At 38.4% G+C, this 23614-nt stretch overlaps 1 protein-coding gene across 1 annotated transcript in view; it reads left to right on the forward strand.

Moving 5' to 3' along the window:
• unc-104 (kinesin family member unc-104) overlaps nt 1-23614 on the forward strand; it is a 147277-nt gene that overhangs the window by 38381 nt on the left and 85282 nt on the right. Inside the window, exon 3 of the mRNA XM_072301746.1 lies at nt 10002-10055. The gene's annotated coding sequence lies outside the window, so the exon portion shown is untranslated. The remainder of the gene's footprint in view (nt 1-10001; nt 10056-23614) is intronic.

The following is a 23614-nucleotide window of genomic DNA, read 5'->3' on the forward strand; positions in this document are numbered from 1 at the left end:
AGCTACACCTCTGCTCTTCCGAGTAATAATCATCATGTTCGCAAGGGCCGAGAGATGGGTGACCATGAAATGGATTGCATTTTGCATAAAGGAACCAGGAACATTGCAGTGTTGCTAAGATTGTGCACTTCTTTTACATCGCAATTCACGCCACGCCACTGAATGAAAATGATCAATTATTTCTTATTAAATTTCCGCTCTGCCTATTCGATAAAAACAGATGCATCTAATGCTATACCTGTCGTCCCCTTTAAACAGGCCATTTATGCCCTTTTGTCTTGGAAGAAAACCTGATTGTCCACTGACAGTTTCTATTCTACTCGCTAAAAACTGTAAATTTAAGAAAAAATTACAATGTAAATTTCATATTTTGTCATGGTTACAGTAATTGTATTGCAAAGGATGAAAATACACAATCTCAGCATCATCGCAATTCTTCTGGTTCCTTTTTGCAAAATGCAATCCGAATAGGTCTTGTCGCTGCCATACAAGGTCCGCTATGAGCAGATAATAATACTATGTATTATTGAATCCGAAAAAAAAAAAAAAAAAAAAAAAAAAACAAAACGGTGGAACACAAATTTTTTTCTTTAACCACTTCTTAAATAGCCCATCTGACTCCGCGTTAAAACTTTTCAAGGCTCTGAGACAATTCAGTGCATTCTCGGGTAAAGAACTTTTCTCAGCAGTCTACATAGCAATTTTTCGCTCTTTTGAAGTGACGTGTAAGAAATTGAAATCGAAAATTCGCGGTGAGTCAAAACTGACCACGGACTTATTTTGAAATTTGATGAATAAAAATGAAAAATTGCGAATTCTATTTAATTATAATTTTTTCGTTTAATTTATCATGGTTTTTTTTTTTTTTTTTTTTTTTTTTTTTTTTTTTTAAATTGACTATTTTTAATTTTAATGTACCGAATATTAAGGGCCTTAAAATCGAAATGAAAGCTTGCTAGGTTTTTCGTTTTCTTTATTGTTCCTCAAAAGAAAAGTTTCTGTAATTTTTCTGAAGTTTTCTCTACCCTGCATTGTCTATAGATTCAGAGCTAGCATGTCGGTCGGTGTTATCCCCATGAAGGAACCATGTTTATAGGATTTGAGTTTTTTATTTTATCCTTTTTCGCATACTTCTTTTTAGCAAGAAATGTAAAACATTAGAAAAAATCATGTGACGTCCCATTTAAACTTGATTTCATGTTAAATCCGTCCAGTTTATGAAACGCAGCAACTGTTGTTTTTGAGCACTCATTTTGATACAGACACCTGTTGCGTACATTTAGCAACAATCAGAACTATTGAATAACTATTCAACTTCATAATAATAATATTCATAATAATACTGTGGATATGACTTTATTCACACGGGTTTATAGCGTTACAATGCGTATTTATATAGAACTCTGTTACCACGGAGACATATCTGGTTGAAGCTGAATTAGCTTTAACAACACCATTTAAAAATCGAGTCTCTTCGCACGCTTTCTCTTTCTTTTAAATTTTTACGACTGCCATAAAAGTTTTTTCAGAAATTATAACTTCGAAAATTACAAAATAGAAAAACCTAGCTTCATTTTTTCCTTTTTTATTACATGTCAATTTTTCGTTAATCGGAAAATATAACGAATTTATACCTTTGGCTGGGAAAAACCAAAAAATCAATAACCAGGGAATTAGTTCCCTTAAAGTCCGGTGGGCACCCTAAGAATGCTTGGGCGCCTTGTTCGAAGAATTTTCCATATTTCGGTGGCTTCTGCCGAGTTTGTTTCTGCCGCGGATACTATATAAAATTCCCAATTACACTGGAAAAAAGAAACACATTTGATCTAAAGTCCAGACTCTTAAAAACATCGACAAGAAAAAATACTCATGATTCGATCGGATTTTTGCTTAATCAAGAACCAAGCCTCTTAATTAGAGCGGATCTCCTTTTGATTTAAGCTTAAATCTGATTGAATCAAGAGTATTTTTTCTTCTCGATGTTTTCAAGAGTCTGAACTCTAGATCCAACGTGTTTTTTTTTTTCCAGTGTAATTTATCCATCGCCTCATTTCCTCTTGAAACGTAAAATAATGAGGTTTGGCAACCGTTGGTGGGCTTGACTATCTCTCTTCAATATCACCCCAATCCCGAGTCGCGGTTGCGTTGAAAAGGGAACCAAATTCGGTCTTAGCCATCGCCCCCACCACCACACACACTGGTGATTGTAACAACCGAGGTCAACAGGGTAGGAAGTTAGGAACCTGGAATTCTGTCCTGGATGCACTCTCATACTCTCACGCGTCCTTGAATCATAATGCATTTTTACGTACCTACTAACCTTTCCCCTCGATTCTTCGTGGCTCGGCCCAGCACGACTAGGAGTAAGCTGTATGCTGCCGCGTTAAGGAAAAACGCCGTATGAACATTCCAGAGTCCCCGAATGGACCACTAGATAAGGTACGAATTTCAGCATTCTGATACATGTTTCTTAACCAAAATTTTACGTAAAACACAATGCACACAACGAAAATTACCGAAATTAACTCCTTACGAAGATATTTAATGATTCTTGATGCGTAAATTCAAACCACCCGCTCATGAAAACTCAATGCTCTACGTGATTCGCATCGCGCGCTAAACGTTATCATGACGGTATCTGCGATTTAAAAGTCCGGCAACCTCAATTTTAACGCTTTGGCACAGCTATAGCGAATTACATATTATAGTTTGAACAACACATGGTGGGAAATGAACATTGCTCGATTGAGAAGCTTGCTGAAACCGTTGTAGTGGGCGATTTGACTCACGTAGAGTTTTGAGTTTCTTATGAGCGGGCAGTTCAAATTCCTCGTAACCAATGTGAAAGAAAAACGTTAATATCTTCGTTAGAAGTTGATTTCGGTAATTTTCGTAGTGTGAAACGTGTTCTACGTGAAATTCTGGTTAAGAAACATGTATCAGATTGCTTAAATTCGTACCCTGTCTAGTGGTCCATTTCCTCCGATAAAATGTTCATTTTGGAGGGTTGCCACAGTCAGGGAAAACCGGGAGATGCCTGAGACTTTTAAAAAGTCAGGGAAAACCTGGGATTGTTCGGAAAAATGACAAAAATGTCAAAAATATCAAGGGAAAATTGATAAGCACCCTCATTTGCCTCCTAGGATGCTGTCGTGCTAAGGAAGAACGCCGTATGAACATTCGAGAGTTGCCAAATTTCCTTCGATAAAATGTTTATTTTTTAAGAAAATTATGAATATTATTCCTTGAAATCAATCAGGAATTTAGGTGAAATTGCGAACAAATTCATATGAAAAATTGAAAGAAAGATATTCATGTGTTTCCCAGGAAATTCGTGTTTTATGAAAGGATTTTCGGCAACGCCTGAAGGTTCTTTCGGCGTTTTTCCTGAGCACGGCAGAGTGGGTTTGACGTACCAAGCAACAAATTTTGACAGAAAACTATTTCTAATTATGTCTTTTTAACCATCTGGCATATCTTCAACTGTCCGAAAATTTCTTCAAAATGTTTCGGGGTTTCAGGAAATACCATTTTCTAAAGTCTGTGGCAACCCTTATTTTAGAAGAAAGTTTTGCATATCTCCTTGAAATTTTCAGATATTTTAGGTTTAAAGTGCGAACAAGAGAAATATTCTCAACCTCTTTAGTAAATTTTTACTTTATCAAAGGAAATTTGGCAACCCCTGAAGGTCCATATGACGTTTTCCCTTAGCACGGCTCCATGGGCTCTCTATTTTGAGCTCTGGTGCCCTCGGTCCTCGGGCCAATTCTTCTCGCTCGTTGTATAATTTTCATGCTGCGTCGTTTGATGCAGTTAAAAGTCCATTTTCTCTAAAAAAAAAAAAAAAAAAAAAAAAAATAATAGTACTCCTACAACTAATACGGGTTACTCAACGGGAGAAGAATTATGTCACGGGCCTGCAGGACGCGTTCATCTCTAAGCAACAAAAGGCTCCTCGAGTCTCTTCGTTGAAATGCCTCGTTCATAAGTCATTAGCGGTGTTGCTGTCGACTGCAAAAATGACCGTCGGGCCAGGGATCGTCGCTCGTGAGACAGAGTTTAGTTTCTGTTCACTGCCTAGGTCCTGTCAATTTGCAGTCGGGTCCGGAAACAACCTACCTTTTCTTTTTACACGTCGAGTATATTTGTCTTAATTTTCTGATAATTTTCTATTTCTTCGAAAACTTAATTTGCAAAAAAAAAATGTAGCATTGCCTCCTGGTTCATTGCTCTTAAAAATATATCATCAGAAGGAAAACTTAAAATGTCACCATGGCATGTAGAAATTTTTCTTCCTTTATATGTCTTTGTGCCCATTGCAAGACGCATTGTAGAGTATTTACCCACTGCAAAATCATCCATTATGATGCTGAATGTGATAGGAAGTTAAACAAAATCACATTTGGACTACATTTTGCAATTTGAAACTATAAATTCTAGCCCGGTTTAAAAACAACGTATGTGCCATTAATTCCCCTACGCACATAAGTGTTTTTTCAGATGAGCCAGAATTTATAAGTCCAAATTGCAAAATGCAGTCCATTTCATCTAAACGTCATTGGATGTACTTTCTTTCCCTTTCCTCCTTCCACTTTTTCTATTAAATTCCTCAGAATCCGCCCTGAGCTGTCCAAAATAAAATTAAATATAAATTAATCGACGTGCATTTTTTTCACTTGTAACTTGAATTAGGGAATCAGTTTTAAAGAGCCCGTCTCAGATAAATCATCATTTTTCGCTGTATACGCGGTGAAGCTGGGGCATGAAATTCCGCACTCGGCGCATCGAGAAAGAAAAAAAAGGTATCTAAAACGGGCCTGCTCCAGTACCAGTTGATGACGAAAGTCTCAGTATTTAAATTTACTATGTTGCAAATTTCTTGTCTTATTTTATTTGTTCTTAGGAAATCCGTCGAATATACCTGTTTGGAATCTTCATCAATTGGACTGCATTTTGCAATTTGGAACTATAAATTCTGGCTCTTCTGGAAAAACGAACTTATATGCACAGGGAAACTAATGGCACTTACGCTGTTTTTAAACCGGACTAGAATTTATAGTTCCAAATTGCAAAATGTAGTCCAATTTGCTCTTATCTGAAGAGGATATTCTCTGTTGATTTCGGTCAGGGGGAAAAAATAAGTATAAAGCAATTAAACAGCAGAAATTCTGAAACGTCGCAATCGGAAGACGTGTTATTCGATTTTTCCAATCGATGTATCTTCTTCTGTGAAATCTTTAGACTATTGATTTATTGATTTTGCACTGTGTATTTATCGATGGACTACATTTTGCAAGTTGGAACTATAAATTCTTGCCCGGTTTAAAAACAACGTAAGTGCCATTAGCATACCTATGCACGTAAGTGTTTTTCCAGGAGAGCCAGAATTTATAGTTCCAAATTGCAAAGTGCAGTCCAGTTAAAGTGCGGAACCACGTACCTCCGTTTGTGACGTCGTAGACCTCCTTTCATACTTATTTTCCCTTTGAAGAACTAGGCAACGTACTTTCTTGAAGACTTCTTTGCTTTTTCTTCTCTATCAGCAAAAAATTCCGTGTGAGTTTTAAGCTGTGAAGTTGGCTCGATTTTCTTCGAAAAATTGAAAAAGGGGTGGAATTTTAAACGCTGTGGTAAAGTTACGCGGTTTCGCACTCATATCAGGTCAGCGATATGTCGTTGACAAGGCTCAGGATTCGGGCCTTGATGGTTTGGGGTACAAGCAAGCTCATTTTCAGAAACCACACAGAGAAAAAAACACGGTCGTTCCACGGCTACCACGGTAGTAATGTCACACGGGATTTCACGGTAAGAACCTTGGATTTTGGTAAAATTATTGATGATTAAGATGAGCATAGTAGTGAAACCATGCGCATGGCAGCATTTTTGTGCTCACAGTAATATTGCGGTGAACGCGGTAACATCACCGTGCTCGTCATAATAACCATCAAAATCCACGGTTCGTACTATCGTTTGACATCACTACCGCACTGGGGAAAAAAAAACACATTGGATCTAGAGTCCAGGCTCTTGAAAACATCGACAAGAAAAAATACTCTTGATTCAGTCGGATTTTTGCTTAAATCAAGAACCAAACCTCTTAATTTGAACGGACTTCCTTTTGATTTAAGCTTAAATCTGATTGAATCAAGAGTATTTTTTCTTGTCAATGTTTTCAAGAGTCTGGACTCTTAGATCCACTGTGTTTTTTTTTCCCAGTGCGTGGTAACCGTGAAATACATACATACAAAAAGCCGCTTTTAAATAACTGTGTGTTTTAAATATCACCGTGAAATAACTGTGTTCTTTTTTCTCGGTGCATTTTGGGTGAAGGTACCCCCCCCCCCCCCCCATAAAAAAGAAGAAGACAATGTTGTTATCCTCCGTTATAATTTCAGGAAACGAATGAAGCGAGGGTTTGATTCTAATCGCATTGGACCCTTTGCCCGTATGCTCAATGAATTTCTCATCGTGCATTTCATCATCCTCGGAGCTATGCGGCTGGTGAAGATAATTTATACTGGGCGGCTGCAGTGTAGAGAATTGATAATTTAGATCCGATCAAGACTTATTGAAGGTCCTTTGCAGTTGGTGGAACTAATGAGGAAAACAAATGGGAACTAAAATATACCGATACCTGCAGAGAAAGCAAAACACAATTCCTGCCAAACGGAACTATGTGCATTGAGATATGACCCCTGAGACCCATAAGAATATATGCATAACAGGACTCACGTCATAGTGCACATAGTTTCGTTTGGCAGAAATACGTCCAACTGTTACGTTCCGAATTTTTAAAAAGCCTCAGACTCAGACGTGTTCGGACTGCGGTATTGTCGGCAACGACAGAACTAGAAAGCAAAATTTCACGTCGTGGGAATTCCATAGTATGCGAAAAAAAAAGTTCACCCCACTTTATCGACATGATTATTTTTGTTTATTCTTTCAGAATACGTTTGTTTTTTCATTTTTAAAACTTAAAGCCGTAACTTAAGTGAAATATACGCAAAAGTTTATTATTAATTCAAAAATTATTATTTCTCTACACCTCAGAAGTGCTCATCACTATTTTTACTAATTCTTCCTTGTAAGATTGATTCGTGAGAATAGGAACCGAATATGCATTCCGCAAATCGATGCGGATTACAGTGGCGTTGCGCGAATTGCAATGTATCGATTGCTATGCTATTTAAACCTAGGGTTAAGAATCGATTATTAAGGTGTTCGCTGCGAACACCCTGTTCATCGATCCTTTTCCGTAGGTTTAAATGGCACAACAATGGATACATCGCAATTCATGCCACGCCCCTGGTGGATTAGTCAAATGAAATATGATCAATTATTTTTTACTAAGATTCCGCTCAGCCTATTCGATGAAAACAGATGCATCTAATGCTATACCTTTCGTCCCCTTCAAACAGGCCCTTTCTGCCCTTCCGATTTTGATATTTTCTCGAAAAAAAAAAAAAAAAACCAGGAAAATTTCCAAAACTGCTTATTAGAAGGAGAAACATTCTGGGATCGATATGCTGGGATTATCTTGTTTCCATGTGCTCAACTTCAATTTATTTCGATATTTCAATAGCTAGAACGATCAGTCCGTTAAAAGTAATTAGATATTTCGTAAAGCGATCTCCCTTTGCAGCGCGATCCAACTCGCCGACGCGTCATAACTCATGAATGGTGTAATTTATTCTTATGAATGCTCCTCCTGCGAGCAACCACACAATTAAATCAATCTGTGGGTTGAGTATCTTGAAAACAATAACAATGTAATATTAATATTATCAACGATAAAACTGCAGGCACGTGTATCTCGGTTTTGGACGTTGCGGACTTCCTTCATGTAACGTTATTTATGTAACGTTGCGCTGTAGTTACCTACGCTCAAAACGTCTCGTTTGCTAGCAGTGGCGGGGCGTGAATGATCGATTATCGATAAGTTCCTATTTAAAGCTATGGTAAAGAATCGATTATTAAGGTATTCGTTGCGAACACCCTATTTATCGATCCTTTTCCATAGGTTTAAATGGCAGATCAATCGATATATCGCAAAGCACGCCACGCACTGTTTGCTAGAAAAATCGATTTCTGTACGCACTCGTAAGGTCAATCGTGCGTATTGCCGGGATCACGCGGTGAATGCGGCTTGAATGTGAAAGTCAGCGAGGCCGGATGCCTGAATTTTGCACGTGCCGCGCAAAATTCAGCAACGAGGCTCACATTCAGCGACCATCGTATAATATAGGATCTTTTTTTTTTTTTTTTTTTTTTTTTTTTTTGAATTTATTAGAGAATTACTCCTACAAGATAGTATTAAGTAATTAATATAGGATCTGTCTGAACTATTCGAATAGATTTGACGCCAATCTGGATGAAAATATATGTAACTCGAATTTGTAAAATTTCAGCCGTTGAGCGATGACTGTTGACTTCCATATTCAGCTGCCAAATTCAGCGTGTGATTCCGGCATATGATCACATTTGCAACCAGCTTCACGGCCGAGAGGTTTTCCGAGTTGAGAATTTAAAATTTTTTATGCACGTAAGTGCGTCTACAGCAACGAAATAATTTCGTCGGAAAAAATGGAAGTCAATGTTTCAGAACGACTGTGTAACAAATTGGCCATTTTTAGTTAGATTAAAGTAGATTATTTTCCCTAGTAAAATTCCTTCTTGCATACTGATGATCAAAATTCTTGCAATATTCATTTAAAAATGCATTTTTGTCGGGTTCCCTCGAGAAAATGTCCAAAGTGGCATCTCGGCGGTTGGCCCTCAATTTTGCATGTAGGCCAAAATATCTCCCGTGCGTTGCAATTAGTAGTCGCATGCTCTCTCTAGTCTCTTCTGATCACAAAGCCTGATTGGAGCTCAATTTTGACAAAAAAGTATACTTTACTGTCAAAATAGAACCGATATCATCCCTAAGAACCTTATATAAATCCACTTCTCCGAATGACAGAAAAGCGAGACAAAGAAGGGTAGAATCATATCCTTTGTTATTATTATTTCTCATTATGAATAATATGCGTTCCTCTTGAAAGAGCGCACGGTGATGGAAGTTGAAGAATACTAATCTTCATTTCCATGGCCAAAGTGCTAAACTTCTTAACTCCATTGCGGTGCCTCAAAACCTTTGCTCCTATTTTATTTTTTCGAGGGAAAGCAAGTCAACTTAAAAAACCTACAGAAAATTCCGCTAAAAAATGAAGAAAGTCTTCAAAAAATCAAATTGAGTGTTTTTCGGAAGAAAAAATCATGGGGGGCGGTAGCCACCTCCGGACAAAGTCTAAACTCGACAACACTGGAAAGCCTCCAAACGAAAAAAAAGGTGGCAGCCAACCATAGACACACGTAACTCCCTTATTCTGAAAATTGATTCGGTTCGAATAAAGTATGACAGGAAGCTTGCGACTTTTTCGAACAAAGATACCTAGTTTTGCAATTGGCCATTGATATGCGACGTTGCAAGCTGCTTGTCGCGCGCGGTTTTAAATTAAAACTGATAGAAATTTTTGTTTTGCATGGTCCCTGATTCTCCTCCATTTGATACAGAAATCCTATGTTTTCAAACAATCTCCTCTGCTGAATCCAAATGAAGCAGCAGCAAAGATCTTGGGACCATACTATCGAGATCGATCTCCAAAATCTTTGCTCCTATTTTACTTTTTCAAGCAAATCAACCTTATAGATTGAAAAACCTACGGAAAATTCTGCTGAAAATGACGGAAGTCTTCAAGAAATTAAGTTGACTGGCTTTCGGGAGAAAAAATAAAATATGATAGGACAGGAAGCACGTGAAGCAATGTGGCAATTGCTAGAAACAGTTAAAAAGTTAGAAAATATGAAGCGCCCTAGAGTAGATTTTTAGGTATTACTGTGATTGAAACGAAATTCAAGAGAGCCAGAGAGCATAAAATGATGATTTTTGATGAAAATCTGATTGATGATTATTATGATTGTTTCCTCAGCTGTTCTAAATCAATGGCCCTTTTTTCCAGATTCCAAATTTTTGACTTGGACACTGCCGCACTGAGGACTGAGGTTGTCGTCCGGTGAGTCAGATACGATTCTTTAATTTGTGTCCTTATTTGTGAATTGTTTTTTCAGACAAGAATATCCTCACGCACGACAAAGCCAGAACCTTTCAGTAGTAATAAATTCACACAAAAGCGTTCTGATATAGCATCCGTACGGAGAAAGTTTCGATAAGCTTGCATCCAAGTCGTGCCTTGCCTTGCATGTTTATGACAGCATACTAGATAAGACCCTCAACCGGACACTATGCAATCTCTTTACGCTGTTCTTAGAAATGATTTATTGTTAGTATATATCCTGTTTGTGACCACTGTCCTTTCCCTATGATACAATGCTTTTTTACAATATAATGTATCTAAACGCAAATTACGATCGTCGCTAGAGCATTGCTCTAAAATTAACGAATTCTACTATTACTGTCGGCCGAATGATAAGCGGTAAAATGTTAACCGTAAATCCCAGTTTTAGCGCAAAAATTCCAATTCGATTTTACCGATCGAATGCGTTATTTCGCATTTAATCTAAGTGTGGATTAAATAAGGATTTTCGGAATAAATTTTAAACGAAATAATACTAAAATACGCGTTTACACTGTTCCGTCTCGTTTTTTTACGAAGAGTAAGAAGGAAATTTCGTATTTCTGTAGAATTTGTTCGATACCTTGATTTTTGCTTACCCTCGCCACAGATTCTCCAGGAAACGAAAGCATACCTTTAGTTTCCTGCACCCCTATTCTGCCATGCTAAGGAAAAACGCCGGATGAACATTCGAGAGTTGCCAAATTTCTCCGGATAAAACACGGATTGTTGAGGAAAGTTATGCATATTTTTTCGTGAAATTTTCGGATATGTTGGATCAAGTAGGGAACAAAATTCTTGAAGAATTCGAATTTAAATATTCGAAAATTTTCCAGTAAATTCGGTTTTAGTATAGGAAATCCGGCAACGTCTAAAGGCTCATGTGGCGTTTTTCCTTAGCACGGCAGTGCTAAGGTGGAACCTTGGAGGCTCAAGGTGGAACTTTTTGCAATGCATTCGGGGTACGATCGATGTATTTAGGTAGGTTATGTTACGTAAATCGAAATTTACGTTAGTATATTACGTTACGTTACGTTACGTTACGTTACCTTACAATGGAAAAAAAACACATTGGATCTAGAGTCCAGACTCTTGAAAACATCGACAAGAAAAAATACTCTTGATTCAATCAGATTTAAGCTTAAATCAAGAACCAAGACTCTTAATTTGAGCGGATTTCTTCTTGATTTTAGCTTAAATCTGATTGAATCAAGAGTCCTTTTTCTTGTCAATGTTTTCAAAAGTCTGGACTCTACATCCAATGTGTTTTTTTTCTAGTGTATGTTACGTTAGTATTAATCCTTATCGTGCCTAAAATCATCCTCCAAAATCTTAAAATAAAGTCAAAATTACAGCTTCCATTTTGCATCCGATATCAATGTATTGACATCGACGGTTAATTTGAAACATACTTTTGACTCCGTTTTAAGTCTTTGGAAGTTGATTTTCAGCACGGGCACTCTTCAGTGATTCTTTTGGGGACTGAAATGGAAGCGCCGGGTGCAGAAAAGGGCATTAATTTGTTGATTACAGTGTCTCAAAATCTCAGCTAACGTTTTATCCATTGTAATTGAAGCAAATGTATCAGGCTCGGACTGGCCATAAGGTCAATCTGCCTTTGGCAGATACGCCCCATTTGCGCGCGGAAAACGCGCCCCTCTGACTGAAAAAATTTTTGACCGAAAATATATGTACGGAAAGTGTCTTAAATGTACGGAGGAAGAGAGAGTCAGGAGTAAAGAAAGCTGCTTTTACGCATAATAGTGGTGAACAAAGGTCCAAGAACTACTTTCTGAAGCGGAAACACTTTTCTGTAAATTTTTCACCTTTTTGTTGACACACAGGCGCTTTATCATCCCCTTCCTTCATTCGCTATGTGTAACTTCCTTAGAAGTGATGGTCGGATTGATTTTTAGACGTACGCACTCTTTTATAGACCTCTTGAGAGACCTTTAAACATAATTCTTCCTTTTCAAAATGACTATTGATTTACCATACCATAGCATACCTCGGGCAAACTTAACCTTAATTTATCTCGAAATAAAAAAATGAGAGACATCTAAAATGTAAACGCGATACAACTATTCGCGCAAGAATGGCGTATGAGTCGTGAACTCGCAATGCTCTGCTCTATGCATGCTACTAGTTTGAAGCACCATTACGAATAAGACAAACGGAAACAAACACAATATGCAGATAGAGGGAGAGAAAGGATGCGCGTTCACGACGGCGCAGAGATACAACTATTCGTACTTGATGGCCGTCCGTGCTGCATCTGAAAAATTGAAGGCGCGATGACGCGAAGCGTGAGCTCTCAATGCTCTGCTAGAATTCGGGAGGAAAGTTAAAACAGATGCCCGAATACTTCTCTCCTGTCTTCGGTTGTGTTGAAACTCGTTCTTTCTTCGTTTTTCAGGTTCTTGTCTGATTCTTTTTTAGGATGGATTTGCAGACCCACGCCTTAAGCTCGTGTATACCGCAGCACTGGCTCGGTTCTTTTGAAAATAATGGTGCTTGGATGCGTCGAGTGGCTTTAATTTCTTATATTTTCTTTAATTTCAGAAGTCTGCCGCTCTGCCGGTTACTTCAATACAATCAATTTTGCAATTTTTACTCTGTAGGATTAAACCTGAAAATAGCGTAAATTTGTGCAGCTTTTTCAAAGTTTTCTGAGCCCCTCTCCACGTAGGGGCTGCCCTACCAAAAAATATCACATTACGCCCCTTTAACCAGCCAAGGGTCTACGCCCTCAGATGCGAGCCAGTACGACCCTGAAATGTATATAATTTGATGTAACTTTTACTGAATATGCTTCATGATTTCACAGCACTGGAAACGTAAAATTGCAGCCGGTTCACCTAACAGTTATACCTCTCTAAAATGAAGATTAGCGCCGGAGATCCTGAAACGACGCGACCAAGAAATGCCCTTCCTGAACCCAACGCAGGGTGTCTAGCATTAGGATTTTCTCGATTTTCCCGACTCTATCAGGATTTGAGGTCAATCAGGATTTAATCTTGATTTCATCAGGCTTTGAGGAAAAATCGGTCGTAAAACCAGGATTTGAGAAAATCGGCCTTCCGATCGGATTTTTTTATCGAACTTTTTTTGTGAAGTTACATAACATTAAGTTTTCTTCGCAAAAAAGCAGGATTTTATCAGGATTCAGAAAAATTATGAAATCAGGATTTAGCAGTCAAAAATCAGGAAAAATCGGAATTTCATCAGGATTTCCCAGAATAAAAAAAAACTAGACACCCTGCAACGCTTCCATTTCGATTTTTCCAAAATAATTCACCTTTAGGATAAAATTTCAAATATAAAGATCGCACCATAGATCGTATGGATCGTAGTTTTCCTGTCTATTTTTATTCTATGATCCCGGGCTGCCATAGTGTACATTTATCTAGATCGTACCACCTTTTTTTCTTCTTTTTTTCTGTTGTTTAATGGCTTTACCATCTGAATAAGGTAAGTTCCATCCACGAGGCCACTACTTTTACCAGCCCCAACTCACCGCTGGTGTAGACGAGAGCAGGGGGAGGGGGGGGGGGGGAGTGGTGTCCTGTTTAGCGCTGGTTTCACTAGACCGCGATGGCAAGCAGCTCTGTCGCTCTGTCTGCTTGTCTGTGTCGAAGTGCTGTGCGGAGTGGAACGTTATTCTTCTCTATCAGAAAGGTGTCTTATCCTCCTTTATGTACCTCTATCACGGTTTTGAAAATTTATTTTCGCGACTCGTACCTCGCGAAATTTTTTTTCTTCACCCAGTACTTCAGTTTCGCAGTTTTTCAGTGATGTGCGATAATTTACTCACAGTTGGTATTGGTTTCTTATTTTCTTTTACGGCCTCAATCTAAATAAGAAAAATCTAAGATTCTCCCATCATAATGCGTAAAGTCAAGGATATAGCTCGATTTATTTCTGAAAATAATACATTCTTTTTGCTTCTGAAATCGCTGCATTTTGGAACTTGGTCTGCCCCATATTACATCTCTCCTCTAACGATTAAAAGCTATTCAAAAATAGTTCTGAAACTGTTTTAAACTGCATGTGTTTCTGTTGCCTGGAGTCCGATCTTCAAGAAATCTGTCGATAGGTTCTTTCTAAAGTTCTCATAATTCTCCATGTCTTCATTTTTATCTCTTTAGATGTATTGCTCCTTCTATGGTCGTTAGTTTTATCACCTTTTTTTCTTTAGGGGTAGCATTTGAAAGCATTCATTTTCCCAAAATATTGAAACACATTTTTTTTTTTTTTTTGGGGGGGGGGGGGAAGAGAAAGACTGCAGTATTTCATGTATTCATTTTCTCACGGATAGTTTCTGTTTTAAAGTTCAAAATCTTCGATTTTTTTTTTAAATTTTGCAGAGCTCATAAACTTTAGCACGTGATTTTTCTAAATACCTACTTTTCACTATTTTGAAACATTAACAATGTTGCATTTTGAAATACCATCATCGATCACGAAACAGCTAGCCATGATGATTATACTGTTTGGATACATCTGTAGCACGATATTTTTTCATGATTCATCCGGGAGGGGGGGGGGGGGGGTTTCCGCAAAAAAGACAAGAAACAATTTCTATATGGTCTAGAAAACCTCGACAAATCAGGTAATTTTGTCCTGAATTCGCTGGGAACCCTGTAAAAAAGTCACGAGAAAAATTTGCTTTTACTTTAAATTCGTCTTCTACCTGACATAAGGGCGGAACTACACTCTGCAATGAACCCTGTTTTCCATACATTTCAATGCTTTCCGGGCTCATCTCAATGTGTAGTTACGCACTTATGTCAGCCAAGCGACGAATTCATGCTAAACTACAGTATCCGCGGAAGTAATTTTGTTGCCAAGTACAATATCTGCCATTCAAAATTGAGTCAATTGTGCCTCCTTCATAATCATCACCATTTTTTTGAATACTCTACTGAGTGCAAGAGCCAATTGTCTTCTCTCTAGGGCTCGGAAATTTTTTCAGAGATTTTAGAAAAATTATCAAACTACCATAAAATTGCTCGCAAACAGGGAATAATATATAAGACAAACTAAAAAACAATGGAAGTACGTAACTTCTTTTCCCGTCGAAGAGGTTACTAAAACATTGAGTTCCAGTGCTGAGGAAGAGAGGAAAACCACTATTAAGTAGGCTCAAAGTGAAGGGAAATATTGACGAACAGTGAGTGCACGAAGATAAAGAAATATGACATTAAAGATAGAATGGAGTGGCGGAGCGATCCTTTTAGAAAACCGAAGTTCACAAGGGGGTATAGTGTCATTTAAGATGAAGAAGTTCCCACGCAGGGAAAAAAAAACCTTTTGCGTAGGACCCGAAGTTTCGGTCAGATTGAGCATCTGAACACTTTAGATCTAGCTGTCGAGATTTGGATCACACATCTGGAACTTCAGTTTTTACATCTGAAGTACTTCAGATGTGAGAACCGAAGTTTTTCGGATGTGAAAACCGGAGTACTTCAGATGTAAGAACTGAAGTTTCAGATGTGTGATCCGAACCTCGACAGCTAGATCTACAGTGTTCAGATGCTCAATCCGAAAACTTCAGAGATCCATATGACCTAAACTTCGGGTCCCACGCACGAAGTTTTTTTCTCCGCGTAGGGATTTTCATGAATAAGCGAATATGTCTTTAAACAATTTATTTCATTCATTTTTAAAAGTAAAAAAGTAAAGTCCTTTGCTTCCTATCAGCTAATTGATTCATACAGGATCGAATAAGTTTAAATCGTATTTAAATTATCAGCAAATTTTGAAAATGTTAAGTATTGTCGGTTTTTTCTTCAGTCAGAACAAAGTTTTATACACCATTAAGGTGCAGACACTCATTATTCCGTTTATAGGTATCTATACGCCTCTTATTCACTTTTGTAACATAGGCACTCTGGAAAAAAAAACATTGGATCTAGAGTCCAGACTCTTGAAAACATTGACGAGAAAAAAGACTCTTGACTCAATCAGACTTAAGCTTAAATCAAAAGGAAATCCGCTAGAATTAAGAGGCTTGGTTCTTGATTTAAGCTTAAATCTGATTGAATCAAGAGTATTTTTTCTTGTCGATGTTTTTAAGAGTCTGGATTCTAGATAGGTACAACGTGTTTTTTTTCCAGTGTACAGAAAGAACAGTTAATAATAATGAAATAAATATGTGTAATTTCAAAATCAATCAAATGAATATAAATAAACTACCGTATTTTACTAATTCAACTAAGAATCGAGAAGAGAGTGGCAGCTCCCTGGTTTCGCAATGCAGTCGATGTTAGGAGCAGATGCGTTTTAACCTTAAGTTTTTCATAAAATGATACCATTACCTTCACCAAGATTCTTTTCATTCGTTTTCAATTTCGCTCTCGTGGCGTTATCTATGCTCTTATTGATTGCGCTTTTGAAAACAGGGTAAAGAGTCTTTCTTCATATCTCCAGATTAAACCACGAACGACGTTGCCGAAATTCATCCTAAATATTCATGAACTCTCAGTGAAAAAGTGCCCAAAATTTTGGACAGTCCTCTCTTCGCTTTTTGCTGTCATGTGATGTTTTTACGCACATTAAGCGAGTGTGTAAATCGGGAAATCTATGTGCGGTTCTACTGACCCTTCTTTTTTAAAGAAGATACGTGAACTCCGAATTGTAGTGCAGTGACATGGATCCAAATCTCATCTCGGTAAGTGCAGCAAATATGTTGTCGATAAGCTATTCTAAAGTTTGTATTAATCTATCTTCATCAGATCTCTTTGCTATTTACACCACCCCTGTTGCCTGAAAACATTACCCTCCCTTTTCAGCACGTACCTATCATCTGAAAAATCTACATTTTCTGTCAATTTTACTACGCTGCAGGAATTAACTGATGGCCATATTTTGATACTACATAAATTAAGTCATTAATTTGCAGGATCATGTTTTTTTCTGGGGTAAGGATAGGCAGTGAGAAAGGGGTAAGCATGCCTTTTATTCCTAAAAACAAAGCTAATAAAAATAAGTGAGTGATTTGCGATTTAAAAGCGTCTTAACAAGAGGAAACTGCTGTAAAAATACCAGGGGAAAAATATTCAGTCACGAAGGGTTGGTGACTAGACGGGGTAACCGCCCCTCTCAGCCTGCACGAAGAACCACACTGAGCCACAATGATCAAGTCTCTTTGAAAAAATTATATCATCTTCGGCAAAAAATCAACAATTTTCTCTAAAAAAATCGAGAACAGGAATTTGTTTTAAGAATTTTCCCACGCGTATGAGACGATTTTTGGGCATTTCTCATGTCAAATTGTCAAAAACCATTTTGTTCCTTTACGTCCGTCTCTATTTCACACTTGCATGAGTTAAAAAAGTGAATTGTAGTCGTGTTCGAAGTTTGGACTGGCATTCGATACATCGAATGAGCCACGGTCAAATTGGGGGAAAATTTGGATTTTTTTTTGCCGAAAAAGGATTGCCATAAATAATAAACAGAAACCAGCATTGTTGTAGCCACAGAAAAGTAGAGTTTTACAAGATTTTGCACCCAATCGATTAAACATTAGAATGCGAGTTTGATCAAGGTCCCTGAACAAATCACCTTAAAACCTCAAGGGTGGCAAACGTTTTCCTGCTAATTCCCACCCATGTAAAGTGAGACTCGCACGTGTCGTTTCACATGGAAAAAAGGAAGAAAAAGGTCTCCCCCCGTATTTGTGTCTAGATTATACATTTTTTTGTATTCGAATAGCCTGCTGTGTTCAAAATCGTTTTTTAATCGCTGGTCCAAAAAGTAACCTCCCCGCCCGAGCAAACGACGACGAACCCTTAAGGGAAAATAATTAATTTCGACTCCCATAGCGGGAACAACTCTATTTCCATTCGAGCTGCCTTCTCGAAGGGGCGGCTCGATAATTTTTTTCGATTATCGTGATTCTTTCTAATCTACTTCACCCACCTAATCCGCCCAACACGCTTTAACCACGCAACTGTGACGTGAAGATAAATTACCGCGTCTCCACTGCGCATTTTCAGTATTCCACTCTCTCCTCAAATTATCATAATTATCTCCTTTTTTCACTCTGAACTTTAATCCGACACACCGTCCGGCGCCGAAATCGTGGGATCGTGAGCCCGAAGGGGAGCTTACAACGCATTTAACTCTTCAAAAGCGGATATCTCGATAACCTTGAAACGCCCGAGTGCTTCGTCGTGCGCAGTCTCGGTTTTCCTCTTTCCTGGTTTGTCTCGCGTTCCTTCGCCCTCTCACGGTTCTTCCGTCTTTATCTCTGAGCTTTCGTCTCCCGTTCTTTCGTTTCCTTTTCTCCCACTCAACTTATCGCGCGTCTCCCGCTCCTTCGTCCTCTCGTCTTCGAGTTCCCGTCTTCTCTACCCCCACCCGTTGTTCCCTCGCGCCGCGTTTCCTCGCTCGCCGCGCTTCCATGTCATCCGGGTCGCTGCGATTGGCCCCCTCCCCCGAACGGAGCTTTTTCATTGGCTCGCCCCACCATGCGGCCTGAGCCCCCTCCACAGTCGTGCCGGCCGGCGACGTCGCGGTCGGGGAGGAAGCCTATTTTTCTCCTATAAATACAGCGACGGAGCCGCTTCTCATCACAGTTCGCTCCAGTCTTCGACTAGAACAGACCTCCTTTTGGTACACGCTCCTGCACCTGATCCAGCCTTCGGATAGACCAGACCTCCCTCTGGATCGCTGTTCCTGTGCCCGACTGCTCAGTGGCTTCAAACCCTCAGCCGACTATTCCTCTGCTGGGCCCTGATTCTCTGCTGCCTCCTGACTCCTCCGTTGGATCCTGATTTCTCAGCTGGGTCCCGATTCCTCCTCTGGACCCTGGTCCCTCCGCTGGGTCCTGATTCTTCCGCTGGTCCTGATATCTCCACTGAGCCTTGATTCCTCCGCTGGGTCCTGATTTCTGCGCCGGATCCTTATTGCTTCGCTGGATCCTGATTCCTCTGCTGGGACCTAATTTCTGCGCTGGATTCTCATTGCTCCGCTGGATTCTCATTGCTTCGTTGAATTCTCATTGCTCCGCTGGATCCTGATTGCTCTGCTGGGTCTCGATTCCTCCGCTAAGTCCTGATTTCTCCGCTGGGTTCTGATTTTTCTCTGGATCCTGATTCTTCTTGAGGTTAGTCAAAGTGATAAGCATAACTTCGTGCATTCTTCAAGTTCGACTCAGTGTTTCTCCGCCGTGACTTCGTAGTTTTAAATTTAGACTTCCAGTGTGTTAGCTTGTACTCAGCATTCATGTACTTAGTGTTCATGCGTCTCATTCAACTTCGTATAAAAATATTACGCTTTTAATTGTATTTTCCAGAAGTTGAATTTCGTTTTCGAATTTTAATATTCCATTTTTAAATTTCTAAAATTTTAGTTTTTCGGAAGCACTTTTTTTAAATTTTTATTTTCAAAATTTATTTTATTTAAATTTTTTGAATTTTATTTATAATTTTTCAAATTCTGCAATTTTCCTGCGGAATCTTAATCTAATCTCATGTTAATTGTGTTAGTCTCTTAAATTGACTGTGAATTCGTTTTGCTTTTTTAAAACTATTTTTCAGTTATCCAGTGAATTATTAATTTTTACCCTGTGAAAGAGAAAAAATGAGGTAAAAAAATGGAATAAAAATGGAAAATAACTATTCGTAAATTAAATTAAAAAAACACACTGTATTTAAAAGTGCTGTCACATCAATTGTTCGTTTTTTTATTCTATATTTAATTATTAAGTTACTATATCTTAACGTAATTTTACGAAGAACATTTTTTATCCTTTTTACAGAATTTTGAAGATTCAGAAACGGAAGAATTTTTCTTTTATCACCATCTAACAATAACTATTTGACAATCACACTCACCACATTCTACAAAACACAATCTACCATCTACCATTAGCTTAAGCCAGAACGGTGAGTACTCCTACCATTTGTCTACGTCCCTTTACCGTATTAAATTTTATCAACCATTATACTTTTGTCCCCCGCCATTTTCTCTCATTATTATCTCTTTTTTTAACATTGTATTGGCAAGATTCAGTAACACTTTTGGAATAAGACACTCTCCTCCCTTTCCCTTGATCACAAGTTAAATTTTACGTACTCAGTTTCTCCGTTTGTTTATGTTGTATTATTAATTTCTGTTACAGATGATGAAAATGACAAGCACTGACGTCAGTTTCAATCGTCTTGTGAGGTACAACTCGATTTCTCGGGTTAAACCCGAACAATTGACCATCGGGGAAAAGTACTTGCTCCAAAAGTTGGAGCGGGTACAGACGAGATATGGGACGAGTGTGGTTGCGACAATTTTTGTTCAAGAGACCGGCAGTATGATACTGTATCTGCCGCGGAGATTTGACCAGCAGCTCTCTAACGCAGCAATCACTGAAATAAACAATACAGGTCCCTATGAGTTAGAGTATCTAGGGCCTTGTTCCTGGGATAACGGTTGGAGATCCCACAACTATAGACTAGTGTATGCCAACAAATAGTCTCTCTTACAGGAATCGACTCTTGCCATCCCACCTCCCATTAAGGTTTAATTAGCTTATTTACTTATAATTTGTCTGTAAGTTTTTATCATTCTTCATGAAAAGTGGACCTCATCGCACTCTCAATTGTAGTATGGTTGCTCACTATGAGACTAAATCGTCTCGCTGCTCCAACTTGCTAGTTGTTGTGTTTTTTGCGAACTCATGCATTTAGGGTCTAGCTCAATTCTTATTAGTTTTTGATTGGTAAATGTTAACTGACGTGCGTTTGCCTAACTTGGAGAGAACCCTACACCAAACTGAGGGATTGTGTCTGGATCAGATTTGAATGGATTCGTTTGCGGAGGATGTCGCATTCCGACAAAATTCACACACAGAAATATTTGCACTGTGGCAAATTTGTGAACGCAATGGAGACAGTAGTGATTTAACACTTGAAAATGTCTGTATGAGCCCCACCGGTCATGAAGAAATAGGTAAGACTATTTAAGGGTAATTTATTTGCAGTTAGCACGTAAGAAGTACTCATTCCAATGTTTTCCTTATTAGTTTAATGTTAATTTAAGTCGTTTTCGCAAAGGATACCGTTTTTTAATTTGTAAATATTCCTTTTCAAACTTATTTTTAAAAACTGTATATTAAGAAATAGGTAAGACTATTTAAGGGTAATTTATTCGCAGTTAGCACGTAAGAAGTACTCATTCCAATGTTTTCCTTATTAGTTTAATGTTAATTTAAGTCGTTTTCGCAAAGGATACCGTTTTTTAATTTGTAAATATTCCTTTTCAAACTTATTTTTAAAAACTGTATATTTTTCACTTTGCTAAAATAATTTAATCGTTTAATTCTGTAAACTCTTTTTTCGTCCTAGTGTTAAGGTTTTGCTTACGTAAAAAGCACTCATTCTTTAGTGTTCCTTCATATTATGAATCAAATTTCATTATTAATTTAATTTTATTTTTGTTTTGTCTTTAAATAACTTTTAATTAGTGTGTGAAGTATATTTTGCAAACCTTTTCTCACTATAGTGCGCAGTAAATGTACAGTAACGGTCTGTTTTAAGTTTAGTTTTAAAATTCTTTCTAACGCTCTAATAGTTATGTTCACACTCATTTGTTTTCCAAACAGTCTTCAAACATGTATCGTAAGTCGTCATTTTTTATTTTCATGTCCGTTTGCCCGCGAAAAAATAGCTTTAACTGTTCTTTACTAATGTTCAACCAAGCAGTTTAGTACTTAGTTTTATATTTTTTTATTTTACCGTAAATTATTTAGTCATACTACGTTAAGTGTTTTTAATTGTTTTGTTCCTCAGAAAAAATAAATTTAACATTTGTACATACAGCATCTTCCCAATTTCAGTCCTTCTCACATGGGTTTTGCGTTTCAGCTCAAAAAACAATGCGGATCATCGGTAAAACATCCTCTTCCATTGTCAAAGAGAAAACTGAGCTTGGGGCATAAGGATTTTACCAACATGCATGAAACGGAGATATTCAGAATGGGACACCAATCGTTCAACATATTAACGGAAATTTACTGTCTTTCAATTTAGTAACCTACGGTCTGCCCACACCGCTTGACTTAATTCCATCTTTTCATGTCACCATGTTTTCTGATTCAGATGGCAGCATCAATCAGCGGCTCAGACCTGTGAGAGAGTTCATCGAAGGCCTCGAGAAAAACCCTAGCTCTGGCTACATTCTTCAAACGTAAAGTTCATAATTATCAATAAAAAAGCAATCGCCAGACTTTTTTTGCAATCAAAACCACTATCATTCTTCACAAGCGATGACGTTTCTTTGGCACATGAGTCGTGAGACGTGTTCAGACCCTGGTTACTGAGTTTTAAGTCAACCTCATGCGATTTTTGGGCAAGGTATATTATAAAAAATTAAAAGTGGTGAATTTTATGGAAAATTGCAACAAACCACAGCTTCTTACTGAGGCTTTGGAAGCAGAGATTACTGAAAGCAGCTTTTAGTGAATGAAGAAGCTTAAACCTAAGCCGGCGGGGACAATACACTTGGAACGTATCAATGAAGATCTAACCAGCTTTTTTATCCGAACCAAAATGTGGACCTTCAAGTTGCATCATCATCCAAAACCGGGAAGTACTCTTTGCTGAACAACTAAAATAATAGAGTGGGTTTCACTATGAACTAGCAATTGGAGTTTACGAGACAATCTCAGCGTTGCGGCAGTTCCAAGGTTTAATATCAGTGGATTTCAGTGGTATTTGATGACTGTTCGACTGTATTCACCGAGTCCAGGTATTGAAAGTCGAAGATTGAGGGATATGGTTTCTCTGACGAGGGGAATGTTGTTTTAACGAGTCCTAATCAATATCGATGTAACGAATTTCTGGATTCCAAATTTGCTGACTAGCTTACAATTCAATTTCTGATTAATATCTAGTTTTGATTTCCAATTCGCAGACCTGTAACAGTGCGCACACGCACCGTATTGCATTCTTACCGTTGTAGAGCCCTAACTTCTTTCGCTGCCGAAACTGAGAATGTTTGACTTCCAAGGAACCAACTCAGTTTGTAAATAAATCAATGTATCCGAAAATTGCCCAAATGTTATATGACTGTCGGATGGAGAGATAGAGAGAACGTATAGCAGTTTTGAATCCCGTGTGAAACCATCGTCGCCCGTCTTTTTCCCTTAATCAGGCGCTGAAACTCTCACATTTTGTTCTTCCACGTGGATCGTAAAATCCCTCTTAAGTCCGGCACCATCGCCCGTGTCGTGTTCATCACTCATTCGCCAGTCACTCGAGCTTAAACCCTCTGACGACGTGCGACGCCAGGAGTCCTCACGACGTCACAAAAAATCCAGCCCTCGACGAGCGTCAACGACTCGCCGCTCCCGCAAAATCATTCATCTTTCCCACCCCTTGCATCCGCGTCACCCATTGAAGCACTGAAGCTGACTTGCGGGTTGCATCCACGCTGTAACGTGGGCGTTCCCGTGCGCTGAAGCTCCGTCGCACTTCCTGCGGCACCTCATGCAGTCTGGT

The sequence above is a fragment of the Bemisia tabaci genome, chromosome 6, assembly GCF_918797505.1.
Source record: "Bemisia tabaci chromosome 6, PGI_BMITA_v3".
NCBI classification, from domain to species: Eukaryota; Metazoa; Arthropoda; class Insecta; order Hemiptera; family Aleyrodidae; genus Bemisia; species Bemisia tabaci.